The 13068-nt window shown below is 36.6% G+C and overlaps 1 non-coding gene across 1 annotated transcript; it reads right to left on the bottom strand.

Moving 5' to 3' along the window:
• Positions 1 to 6606: 6606 nt before the first annotated feature.
• Positions 6607 to 6713, bottom strand: LOC133827694 (small nucleolar RNA R71). Its single transcript, XR_009890345.1, has one exon. It is a non-coding gene; the product is annotated as a small nucleolar RNA R71 (small nucleolar RNA).
• Positions 6714 to 13068: the final 6355 nt, after the last annotated feature.

The raw sequence follows: 13068 nt of genomic DNA, 5'->3' as shown, positions 1-13068 counted from the left end.
TAAAATCAACATATCTGGAGTTGTAGAACTCAGATTTGGACTCTCTTTATACCGTTAGAAAGCTCATTAAATTATCTACAACTTTTAAGAAATACTATTTTTCGAAATTCCTAATATAACTGGGTCAAAAACAGGTCGGAAGTTATAGTACCCTACAGTTACGAAAAATCTATTTAATTATCTAAATATCAACCTAATCCACAAATAAATAAAATTGTGATAAATGTCATGCTCCTATCAGATTTTGGTGAAGACTAAGTCTTATATTTCTCTTATTAAAATAATAATTTCTTAATAATCATACATATGATAAGTGTTACTATCTTATTGGGTCTATCTAAACCTTATAATATAATAAATATAATCCTTAATATCAGTCATATTAATCAATCTTAGGTTAAACTTAATATTCTTAAACTATAGGTTACACTTAGAAAATCTATAAGTACTACTATGAGTGTCCAAATAATTCCCGGTCTGAACCAAAAATCCACAGTTACAAAGATAATGCTATAAATACTATCATACTACTATCTATCTTAGCTAAGTAAAGTTCTTGGACTCTACATAAACAATGGGTACCCATGCCATATTTTCTATTATTATGTATTTGATACAATATTTCAAGATTTAATAAAGTTAGTTATATTATTTCTTATGTATCTTTCCCAAAATAGTAGTTATGTATAGTAAATCTAATGGTCCAAGGTCTTAGAAATAGTTGGATCATTACAATTACCGCCTTTTTTTTCTATTACTTTGCCACATATATATAACGATATCATAATACTTTTTCATTAGTATTATACTCATGTGTTATGGAAATGGGTATTTGGTGTAGTGCTTCATTCTTCCATGGGGCTAGTTAATTGTCTATCTTGGATTGGGGCTTCTTGTGATATTTCTCTTTTGATTGAGAGGTTTTCTCTATTACATTTGTCTTGGATGTCCCTCCATTGGACTCTTCCATACACTTGTCTCTAGAATGAGACTCATCTTCAATCCTTAGGTGCTTAAAGATTTCTTCTAAAGATATCTCCTCATTCTTATGGAGAATATTCTTCTTATAGCCCCTTCAAGATGGAGAACAATTGGTTGTTATAGCACTCACAATAAAGGACTGTGACAAGGTTATCTTTAGAGTATATAACTTTTTCACAATAACTTGTAATTTATGCACTTGTTGACGTAGGGATTTTTCGATTAAAAAAATTGAATTCCATATATTGAGTTATGAAGAATTTCTTGGTACCTTCTTCTTCGACTTTGTACTTTTTCTCAAGTTCTTCCCGAATTTATTTTGCTAATGTTGTGTTGGTGTAGAGACGATCCGGCAGACCGTTGAGGATGTCATCACAACATATGAGCTCATCTTCTTCGCGCTTCCTCCTCTCCTTGATCACTTCTTAAGAATCATCATCCTTTGGTGCACCCAGAGCCTTCAAATCTTTGTCTAGGATGTAGCATACCATCAAATTTGTGAGAAGGAACTTGATCTTATCTTTCCACTGAACAAAGTTAGAGCCATCGAAACTATCTAGCCTAATTAGATCTTAGGACATGAACTTGAGAACTTAGATAGATGAACTTTCTTCCATGATGTTTTGGTTAGAGTATTGAAATAAGAACCTTAGATATAAACAATCTTATAAGAGAAATCTAGGGTTTGGGGATAGAGTTTTTTTATTGTTGGTATTATGGCTTATAAACACAATTAGAATATTGTATTTTAGGATAATCAATAACAATATACTAATATATACAATGGAAGAATAAAACACAAATTAGATAAAAGGAAAGAGATGACCTTTCTTGTGAGAAACCTTAGTTTCATAAAATCATAAAGTTATACTTTAATGTAATTAATCAATGGATATGAACATGAAGGCTTGACACAATAGAAGTTGTTGTCCAAAAGACTCTATTCCTAGCCTCTCATAAGAGATTTTTTGAAGTTACTTCAACGGTGGAATGAGTCTTAGGATTAACAAGCCTTGGTCTATAAAAAAGTCAAGCATTCTTGATGAAGATCTTGGAGAAAACTAGTAATCTTTGTGAGTTAGAGAGAGTGGAGAGTGATCAGTTCACCAAAGTCTCAAATGAACCCTTTAAATATTGTAGGAACCGTCATTAGTGCTAACCAATGAGATTATAACATTTTAAACTAAGTTTGGGAGCCAAAACACGTAACTATAGGGGTCCGTCTAGGCTATCTTAAGTCAGGCAATGCAACGCCTGTTGCATTCACCAAACTTTTTGGGTATTCTTATATACTCCAAAGAAACACTTTGGACCCAAAAAGATAATTCTAAAATGTCTACACCAAAAGTCAATCCGCTCATGTTGACTTTAGTTAAGTAGTCTATTATTTTGCACCACTTTGTCCATGACTTATTTCACTATGTATTTGACCAATCCTAACAAATAATAACACTCTAAATTTGTCCACAAATGTGATTGAGTGCAATTATCTCTTGTATCATCATACATTCCTCTTTACTTACTCCTAACACAATTTGATTATGTCCTTGTCACAGGAGCTTGATCAGTATGAGACAAACTACTTGGTTGCTTGATATTCTGTCTGTAAATAATCAATTGACACTCCATCCATAGTTAAAGTGGTCTTTTCTAAGTAAAAGTGTAGCTACCAGCATCTGGTAGTTAAAGTGGTCTTTCCAACCAGATGTGAATTTGGTGTGAACTAGGTTTGAATATTGTGTGAACAAGGATTGAATTTGGTGTGAACAAGGTCCGAATAAAAAACCCTAAATCGCTGAATTCAAATGGAACTTCATCATCTCAACATAAAATTCCTTGTTTGGAAAAAAATTTAGCCGAGGACAGTTCAAAAAACACACATAAAATATTTATATAACACACTTATACCCTATAAAAAAACAATTGTACTTACTCATTATGTGATTTAGAACTTGGAAGAGAACAAAGAGTGAACATAAGAGAAGACAGGGAGATGGTTGCTGCAAATGTTGGTAAGTTGATGGAGCTGGTTAGTATTTAGATTGAATGAAGCTCACTAAACTGCCTAAAATGGTAACCTAAATTATATTCAAAATGATGGATACTATCATGTAGGGTTTTCACTCCTGGATTAAAATATAGCAGCAGATAACTTAGCTATTCAACATGTTGGGAAAGTGAGTATTCACCACCCTAAAATTTCAACTCTATACAATAAATACAATATAAATATCAAAAGAGAAACCACAAAATATAATGGGAGACTCAAAAGTGAAATTGAAATGTCACTATGTCAAAGATACCGAATCCTTGATCCAAAGCTTGCCATGACGAGTATCATTGTCGAAATTCCCTATTGTAAGCCTTTCTCAAGTTGCTTGAAGCTTTTACAGTAGTGAAATAAGAATTGGGATGTAAAAAGCCTTGGAAATACACAATCCAATCAATTCTTAGTGATTTTCTTAGAGAAAAAGTGTGTTCTTGAGAGCTAGAGAGAGAGGTTAGAGAGAGAATTGAGAAGTGTGATCAAGACCTCTTAACTATAATTTACCCCTTTTATAGTGTAGGCACTGTCATTATGTTTAACAAATAGGATTAAAACTTTTAAATTACAAATTTTGGAGTCAAGAACATATTTTTCATGTTAGGGATTGGCGACATGTCGCCTATTGCTTTGTGACTTTACATGTGCATTTTTCATGGCACTGGCGATATGTTGCCCAATGACCTACAACATATTGCCTAACCTCTGGTCAACTTGCTCAAAATTTACCTTACATAACTCTTATTGCTCCCAAACTTTTTGGGCATGCTTAGATACTGCATTTACACTACAACAAAATGATTTTTAATGAATTCCTATAATGTCTTACATTTATTATCACTTTAGACCGAAAATATAATTTTTATATGCCTACAATTCAAACTCAAATTTCACAACTCCATAATATGAAATCATTATGACTTTTACATATTTGAGTGTAAGACCACTTAGGCTTGGTATTTAGCCAATCCTAACACATCATATAAAACTAACAAACTTCAATAAGTAAATAAACGAAAAGTCCAAGTTAAATCATATATAGAAAAAGGCTATGCATTGTATCAATCTTTCACACTATGTGAAGAACTTGATTCCGAGTTTGACGTCAAAGTTGGAGCTGCATCTGGAGGGTGGTATTTGAATAGGTCTAACACATTGAATGTGTTGGATATATGTAGGTCAGATGGTAATTCAACTACATATGCATTATCATTCACCTTATCCAGTATGCGACATGGTCAAATCTTTTTAGCCTGCAATTTGTGATAATTTTGAGTGGGAAATCTCTCTTTGCGTAAATGGACCATGACTAAGTCTGATTCAGCAAAAACTTTTCACAAGGATGCATGTTGGTAGGTTTTTTATAAGTTGCACCAGAGGCTTCAAGCTCCTTTTGAATTGCTTAGTGCAACTGAACAATGTCATCAACAAAATCCACAGCAGATTTACTCTTGAAGTGGGGAATGGCAACTAGATCAATAGACAGGTTAGGAGGCTTAGTATTGTTGAGTCTCATTTTTTGTGTTGTTTAGGTTGTATTTTAGATAGTTTCTATTTAAATTTTTTTATTATTTATTGCAATATTATGATTGGCTTGTCGTTTTTCAGATTTTAGCCAATAAATAAAGGAAAAGAGAAAATTAATAAAATTAGCAGAAAAATGGTGAAATAATCAACGTTTTGATGTTGTTTCCGTGAAAAGATGAGTCCTCAAGATATTTTATGGCCTCGGTGAATTCTCGGGACAAAAAGTGTTTAAATTGAAGAAGTTATTAAGGGTCACGGCACGACTTGGTGGCACCGCGACCAGGTCCTTTATGGAATGCATGTTTTCAAAGTTCTGCACGAGCCACGATGCTAGAAGGAGGGGCCACGGTGCTGAAGGATTCTCGTCCCCAGAAGAAATGCACGGCTTGTGGCAGATGAAAAGTTGGGTCGCGGCTCGCCTGAACAAAGGAGCCAACTTTCAGGACACAGGCTGCGGCCCGCGTTGCTTTAAAAAGAAAAAAAAAGGTTATAAATCTATCTTCGAAAGAAAAGGGAGACTTTTTTGGGAAAAAATGATTTTGGAGAGCAAGGAATACACTATGGAGCACATTTTCAACAGTTGTTTTTCTTTTACTTTAGAATTCTATGTTATTTTCCATTGATATTCATGTTTAGAATGATGATTATGAACTAAATTTATTATTAGGGATGTTAATTGAGTCACTTGAAATCCTATTATGTTCTAATGCAAAGTTGATTTTCTTTCTTAATTTTTGAGTCTCTTGCCTATCTATGCTTATTGTTTGATATTTGACTGGCCATCTAGTATCATAATCTACATGTTTTTTAATCAAAATCTGAAAAGTGAGATTTAATTATGCTTTGATAGGTTAGACATAAGCTTAATCATAGAACGAGAGTATCGTGATTGTTTATGTGGAATATTAAAATTGTGAATGTCAATGCTTCCTAGTTGATGGATTTATCATAGAAATATAGAAAATTCTCATCTAGGTTGAGGTTTGTAATTCGTAACCTGATTATAAACTGCTTTTGACAATTTGCTAGCTCGATAAGAAGGAGAAAAGAAAACCTGCATTAGTAATTGATAGGAGGGATAGTTAATGAGATTAAAAGCCTTAATTGTTTAATCTTGAATTTATTTCTTGTGTTTTTATTTCTTGCTTTATTCTTGAAATTTACAATAGTTTATGTTCTTGTTCTTTATTTTTACACCCAAAAATATTGTTAACCAAATAGAAAATTTTAATTGATTGGTAATTGATAATTCAGTCCTTGCGGGATGATAGTTGGTCTTACCAAGATTTATTACAAATTGCGACTGTGTGCACTTACATAGCTATTAAATTTTGCAACAAGTTTTTGGTGCCATTGCCAAGGACTGAAAAATTATCAATATTAAAATAGTTAATTTTATTTATGATTTAGTTGTCTTTTAACGAGTTTCTAACTTGGTTTTCTTGCATTTGTTTACTTCTATTTCAGGTAATTATATTATATGTGTAGAAGGAGGGGAGCAAATAATATTGTTCCTATTAATCCTGAGATTGATAAGACTTGCAGGCAGAATCGTAGAAACAAGAGGGTTGAGAACTCTGCTATTGCCATGGCTGAGAACATAAATAATGATGATGTGGGGAACAATGGTAATGAAAGAGTGCACCCAGCCGCGCCAGCCCAGGTACAACCTCAGAATCCCATCGTTCGTAGTTTGAGGGATTATGTACTCCCTACTGTCACAGGGGTGCAGACATGTATCAGACCACCGGCTGTTACCGCTAATAATTTTGAGATTAAGCCAGTGATCCTCCAAATGGTTCAAGGTACAGTAGCATTCGATGGTTTACCCTCTGAAGATCCACACATGAACATAGCTAATTTCCAAGAGCAGTGTGCCACTTTCAAGTATAATGGGGTGAGCGACGATGTAATCAGGTTGAGGCTATTCCCATTTTTGTTGTGGGAAAGAGCTAAGAGTTGGTTGAATTCCCTTCGATCCAATTCTATAAAATACTTGGGAGGATTTGGCTCAGAAATTCCTTGCCAAGTTCTTTCCTCCATCAAAAGCTGCTAAATTTAGAGGGGAGATCAATAATTTCTATCAGCAGGATGGTGAATCTTTGTATGACTCTTGGGAAAGGTTCAAGGAGTTGCTGAGAAAATGTCCCCATCACGGCATTGAAAAGTGGATGTTGGTCCACAAGTTTTACAATGGATTGTGCGGTACTACTCGCACTATAATTGATGTTGCAGCTGGAGGGGCATTTATGAGTAAAAGTACCAATGAGGCATATGAGTTGTTGGAATATATGGCTACAAACAATCATCAATGGTCAGATGATTGTATGACTAGTAACAGAAAGGTAGCTGGGGTTGATGAATTAGAAGCAATCACTGCCTTGACTATGCAGTTTGCTTCCTTAACAAAACAGTTACAAAAGAATAATGTGTCTGCTAATGCCATTCAAATGCCAGTAGATTGTGGAATTTTTGGGGGTCCACACTCTTTCAATCAATGTCCTTCAAGTGGCCCTAATAATAATATTCTGATGGACCAAGCTCAGGTTCAAGTAGTGGGAAATTTTTAAAGGCCTTTCAACAACCCATTCTCCAACACTTACAGTCCTGGGTGGAGAAACAATCAAGTCCAATAGTCACAGTTTCAAGGTCAATACCAGCAGAATATGTCACAACAGCCTATGAATCAAGCTTCATCTTCACAGCAGCCCAGGCCACAGGATCAACCAGAAAAGCCCAATGAATTGCAAGCAGCTTTGTTGACCCTCACTAATACTCAGACTCAATTCATGACTGAGACCAGGTCCTCCATTCAAAACCTTGAGACACAAGTGGGTCAGTTGGCTAGCATGTTGAATAACAGACGGCAAAGGGAATTTGCCTAGCAATACAGTGGTGAATCCCAAGGAACAATGTCAGGCAATCACTCTGAGAAGTGGTAAGCAAATTGAATAATCTCTGCATCAGTCATCTATACATAAGAATGAAAAGCTTGGTGAGACATCTAGTTCCGAGACTAAGAAGGTTACTGAAGACCATTGTACTACAGAGAAAGCAACAGAAGTCATTATTGTTGACCCCCCACTTAAGATCCCATACCCTCAACGGCTTAGAAAAACTTCTCTTGATAAACAGTTTTCCAATTTCTTATAGGTGTTCAAGAAGTTACACATCAACATTCCCTTTGTTGAGGCCTTAGAGCAAATCTCAGTTATGTAAAGTTCATGAAAGAAATTCTGTCAAAAATGAGGAAGATGGAAGACTACGAGACTATGGCAATGACTGAAGAATGTAGTGCTATTTCACAAAGGAAGATTCCACAAGTTGAGAGATCCGAGGAGCTTTACCATTCCTTGTACTATTGGGAATTTCGACTGTAAGCATGCTTTGTGTGACTTAGGGGCAAGCATAAATCTGATGCCCTTATCTGTTTTTAAAAGACTTGGGTCGGGTGAAGCTAGGCCCACAACAGTTACCTTACAGTTGGCATATCGTTCAGTGAAGCATCCACGGGGTATTATTGAAGATGTTTTGGTGAAAGTGGATAAATTTATTTTCCCTGTTGACTTCTTAGTTTTTGACATGGAGGAGGATACCGATGTGCCAATAATTCTGGGAAGGCCATTCTTAGCCACTGGGCAAGCACTCATTGATGTTCAGAAGGGAGAGTTGAAACTCAGAGTTCAAGGTGAAGAGGTGGTCTTCAATGTGTTCAAGGAAATGTCATATCCTAGATCAAGTGATGGTTGTTTTTCTATAGATGTGATTGAGGGGTTGTTTCTTAGAAGAAGATGAGTACCGATGCTCTAGAGGTGTCACTGACACAGAGTAAAGAGGAAGAGAGTGATGATGTAGAGGTGATATAATATTTGAGATGGATGAATTGTTATTGGCCATTTTATAGAAATAAATATGAAGAGTTGGGTCAAGTTCCTGACAGACCCTTGTCGTCTATAGAGAAACCACCACTGTTAGAATTGAAGACCTTGCCAGATCATATCCGTTACATTTATCTGGGTGAGAGTGAGACTTTACCAGTGATTGTTTCTGCTTTTCTATCTGATGTGGAGGTAGAAAAATTATTGAGAGTCTTGAGGGCTCATAAGCTGGCTATTAGGTGGACATTGGTAGATATTAGAGGAATCAGTCCTTCTACAATGATACATACGATCTGCTTGGAAGATGAGGGAAAATCTTCAATTGAAGCTTAGAGGAGATTGAATCCCAATTGAAAAAGGTGGTGAGAAAAGAAATTCTAAAGTGGTTAGATGCCGGGGTGGTGTACCCTATTTCTGACAGTGCATGGGTGAGCCTGGTGCAAGTAGTGCCAAAGAAAGGAGGAATAACTGTGGTAGCAAATGAAAAGAACAAATTGATTCCATCAAGAACAGTGACGGGATGGAGGATTTGCATTGATTACCGCAAGTTGAATAAGGCAACAAGGAAGGACCATTTTCCTTTGCCTTTCCTGGATCAAATGCTTAACAGACTAGCATGCCAGAGTTACTACTGTTTTTTGGATGGGTATTATGGGTACCATCAGATCGCCATTGCACCAGAACACCAAGAGAAGACCACCTTTACTTGTCCTTGTGGTACATTTTCCTTCCGAAGAATGCCATTCGGGCTATGTAACGCTCCTGATACTTTCCAACAGTGTATGATGGCCATTTTCTCTGACATGGTTGAGAGGAGTATTGAGATTCTCATGGATGACTTTTCAGTGTTTGGGTCGTCATTTGATGAGTGTTTGAAGCATTTGGAAGAAATGTTGTAGCGGTGTGAAGAATCAAATCTAGTTCTAAACTGGGAGAAATATCATTTTATGGTGAAAGAAGGGATTGTTCTTGGTCATAAGATCTCTAGTAGAGGCATTGAGGTGGACCAAGCAAAAATCTCTACCATTGAAAATTTACCACCACCTGTGTCAACTAAGGGAGTTCGAAGTTTTCTAGGACATGTTGGGTTTTACACACAGTTTATTAAGGACTTTTCGAAGATTTTTCTACTTTGTTGATGAACGGTGTTGCCTTTGATTTCAACGAAGAGTGCCTAAATGCCTTTAATGTACTTGAGGAGAAGTTAATCTCAGCACCGATAGTTGTTGCTCCAAACTGGGATCTTCCATTTGAACTGATGTGCGATGCAAGTGATTATGCAGTAGCAGCAGTTTTGGGCCAACATATTGATAATGTATTTCGATCTATTTATTATGCTAGTGGGACATTGAATGAAATACAATTGAATTATGCCACAACAGAGAAAGAGCTTCTAGCTATTGTTTATGCTTTTGATAAATTTAGACCGTACCTTATTGGTAACAAAGTAATAGTGTACACTGACCATTCTGCCATTAAGTATTTGATGCCAAAGAAAGATTCCAAGCCCCGCCTCATTATATGGGTCTTATTATTGCAAGAGTTTGACATGGAGATCTGAGATAAAAGGGCACAGAAAATTCAGTAGCAGACAAGGAAGTGCAAATAAATGATCACTTCCCTGATGAAAAATTATTTGGGGTAAGTGATAGTTCTATAGTGCCTTAGTACGTGGACTATGTTAATTTCTTGGTAGCAAAGGTTGCGCCTCCTGAGATGTTAAGGCAACAATTGAAGAAATTCTATTATGAGGTGAAGCACTACTATTGGGAGGAACCTATTCTTTATAGGCATTGTGTTGATCAAGTCATTCATCGTTGTGTTTCTGAGGACAAAATGCACTAAATTCTCACCCATTGTCATACTCTGCAATGTGGTGGCCATTTTGGGGCATCAAGGACAGTGGCGAAAGTATTGCAAAGTGAGTTATATTGGCCAAGTCTGTTTAAAGATGCTAATTCTTTTGTGAAAGCTTATGATCAATGCCAATGAACTGGGAATATATCAAGGAGGAATGAGATGCCACTTAATGTGATTCTCGAGGTTGAGCTTTTTGATGTTTAGGGTGTTGATTTCATGGGCCCTTTCCCATCATATTTCAACAATAAGTTTATTTTATTAGCAGTGGACTACATGTCAAAGTGGGCCGAGGCAGCTGTAACAAAAGAAAATGATGGCAAGACGATAGTGAACTTTCTGCACGAGAACATTTTCACAAGGTTTGGAACTCCTCGAGCTCTTATTAGCGATGAAGGGAGTCATTTCTGCAATAAGCAACTTGATGTTTTACTTGTCCGATATGGAGTATATCATCGCATTGCTTTACTATATCATCCTCAGTCGAATGGTCAAGCTGAAATTTCAAATAGGGAGCTGAAAAGTATTCTTGAAAAGACGGTGGATAGTTCCAGGAAGAATTGGTGCAAGAAACTAGATGACGCACTTTGGGCCTATAGGACGTCATTCAAAACTCCGATTAGGATGTCACCCTATAAGTTAGTCTTTCGGAAGGCATGTCACTTGCCTGTTGAGCTGGAGCACATGGCTTATTGGGCTATGAAAAGCTGAATCTTCATGAGAAGGCTACTGGACAGAATAGACTATTTCAACTAAATTAGCTTGATGAATTCCGTAAGGAAGCCTATGAGAATACTAAGATATACAAGGATTGCACCAAGGCATGGCATGATAAAAACTTGATCAGAAAAGAGTTTCAACCTGGGCAATAGGTACTTTTGTTTAACTCAAGGTTGAGACTATTTCCTGGAATGTTGAAATCAAGGTGGTCTGGCCCTTATACTATTGTGAAAGTTTTCCCTTATGGATCAGTGGAAGTGCAAGGAAAAAATGACACGCCATTCAAAGTGAACGGTCAAAGGTTGAAACCATATTTGGGTGGTCCTATCGACCAAGCCAAGTCAGTAATCCTCTTGAAGCCTATCTGAAGAGGAGTTCAGCGTCCGGCTAAATGACGTTAACGACGGTGCTTGTGGGAGGCATCCCATATTTCTTATTTGCTCTTTAATTTTTTGTCTAGTTGGAACAATTTTTATGTCTAATTTTTGCACTTGTAAATTATGAATATTTGGATTATTTTTGTAAATATGGAACCGTGGAAAGCGTGAAAACAAAAAAAAATGAAAAAAATACAAGTAAAAACAAATTATTAAGGGTCGCGGCACGGTCTTATGGTGCCGCGGCAAGACCCCTAACAGAGACAAAGTGATTTTACCAATGGAGTAGGAAAGTCGCGGCACAACTCTATCAGGCCACGACGCTCATACCCAGAAATTAAAAAAAAAAAAGTCAAAAATCAGCCTGCAGTATAGACTAAGGAGGGTCGCGGACATTGAAGCAAAAATTCTCAAAAAAAGGAGGCGGGCTGCGGCGCTGGAGTGGGCGAGTCGCGGCGCTGGGTCGTGAAAAATGCTTTAAAGAGGAAAAAAAGAACCCTTATTTTTTTCTCCACTTCACTTTACATATTTGTTTTTCCTCCGCCCCATACCTCCAAATCCACCATTGTCATCCTTAATAACCCATTTTTTTTCATTATATCACCATCCCTAAACCATTTATCATCTCCAATTTCCTTCATTTGACCTAAAACATCAATTTTCTCCTCCATAAAACTCTATATTCAAAAATTCCTATTCAACACCATGGAAGTCTAAAATTTTTGTTGTCAAAGGAAGGATAAGAGTTAACAAAACAAAAAAACAGGGGTTTCTCACTCAAGTAAGTACAATTTATCAATTTTCTTTGAATTTTCAATGCTAAGTTGGTAGTTTGTGGATAAACTGTGAGTGGGAATAATTGAAGAGAAAATGGGTGGGCTTGTGACTAAAAGTGAATTGTTGATGCGTTTGTGGATTATTTTAATGATATTTTTATTTTGGGAAAGTGAGAAAAACTAGGGGAGGTTCTGTCCAAAAAATTTCTAGGAAGTTTGGTGATTGTAATCGGTTGTGAACTTTTGCGATGGGTCCTAAAGGAAATCCTCCAAGAGGTGCTCATTCAAGGAAAGCCTCCTCATCCTGAGCCCCACAAACACAACCACCACCGCCCCCACCCACTGCTTTTAATACAAACAAATTGAAAACTAAGGAGGTTGGAGAATTGTTTAAAATAATCAAAATGGGAAATCAGTTGTTCCGTAAAGGGGGATGGAGTATCAAATGGAACCATACCCAAATAATCCCCCATATGAGTCAATAAGAGAAGAAATTGGGGCCTGTTTTGTAAGCCAATGCAAGTGGATAGTGCCAACTACTCTCAACTGTATGAGTTTTATGCCAATTTCCCAAGTCAAGATGATGAGCTAAAAGTTTTTGTTCGAGGAAGGGAAGTGCCATCCGACATTGACTCTTTTAATACTTTTCTCCATATACCTACTATTCCAACAACTAAGGATGAACACTGGTAGTTGGCTCATTTTAACAAGGTCGATTATGTAGAGGTGGCAGAGACATTGAGCATGTCGGGGGCTCAATTTAATTGTCATGGTGGTAAAGCCAAAACATTTATTCCAATGGTAGTTGAATTGTATTGCCCGTGCTTGGGATTATTTTATGAGTGCTCGTCTATTGCCAAGCACTCATTTATCTTATTTTGATCGGAAGAGATGTATGTTAGTTTACG

This window comes from Humulus lupulus, chromosome 3, assembly GCF_963169125.1.
Source record: "Humulus lupulus chromosome 3, drHumLupu1.1, whole genome shotgun sequence".
Lineage (NCBI taxonomy): Eukaryota > Viridiplantae > Streptophyta > Magnoliopsida > Rosales > Cannabaceae > Humulus > Humulus lupulus.
Note: the sequence above shows the minus strand (reverse complement) of the source record. Positions and strands in the feature narration are given on the sequence as shown.